This window comes from Galeopterus variegatus, unplaced genomic scaffold (assembly GCF_000696425.1).
Source record: "Galeopterus variegatus unplaced genomic scaffold, G_variegatus-3.0.2 Scaffold1911, whole genome shotgun sequence".
Lineage (NCBI taxonomy): Eukaryota > Metazoa > Chordata > Mammalia > Dermoptera > Cynocephalidae > Galeopterus > Galeopterus variegatus.
This window is the reverse complement of record NW_007728022.1, coordinates 290866-291652: the sequence shown is the minus strand read 5'-3', so window position 1 is coordinate 291652 and position 787 is coordinate 290866. Positions and strand designations below refer to the sequence as shown.

General features: G+C 34.8%; 1 pseudogene; it reads right to left on the bottom strand.

Annotated features, from left to right (window-relative positions):
* Positions 1-397: 397 nt before the first annotated feature.
* LOC103596005 overlaps positions 398-787 on the bottom strand; it is a 1176-nt pseudogene continuing 786 nt past the window's right edge.

Below are 787 nucleotides of genomic sequence, written 5' to 3'. Positions count from 1 at the left end.
AGGGTTTGGATTCTCTGAACCAGCCAGCCACCCAGGGGGAAAAATTTTTTTTCAAAACGATTCTTATTTTGCTCAGGTGTTTTGTGTTTTTTAAATTTTGTTCATATAAATTGACACTGATTATTTATTATTCTCCATATTTGTCCACTTACAAAGTTCAACAGGCTTCCTAAAGTATACAAAACAGTAGCCTTTTCACCTTTTACTAGGGCAAATGAAAATAATTTAATACAACCAGATCTCTTCAGGAACTTTCAACTAACAAAATTTTATGTAAGAAACATACAAAAATTGTGTTTTATAAAAAGCCACCTCAGTAACAGAAAATGGTAACGTCACATTTTGAACCCAGTTTACTTCTTAAAGGATGCACTTTCCTTGTCTTAAATTCCAAGGGCTATTCACCATCTTTAGAGCTAGTTTTGCTTAAACAATTCAGGACATCAACCCAGTTCCAGCCTTGAGGAAGCTCCCCTTTGTGATCTATTTTATCTGCCAGCTTACATTTCTGGGCTTTTGAACATTGTCTTTTTGGTCTTTTTCCTTACTTGATGTAATTGTACTAGGAGTTTCAACCGAGATGATATTGCTTAAGGAAGTTGTAGAATTAACAGGATGGTGATTCTCTATGAACTGCTCTTTACTGTCCTTGGCCTATTCAAACCATGTACAGGTCACAGTGGTTCCAAGATTAACTTCTGCTGCTCCCTGGAACTTGGCAAATATACTCTGCTTTACAGCTGATGATGTGGTGACTTAAAAAAAAAAAAAAAAAAAAAAAAAAAAA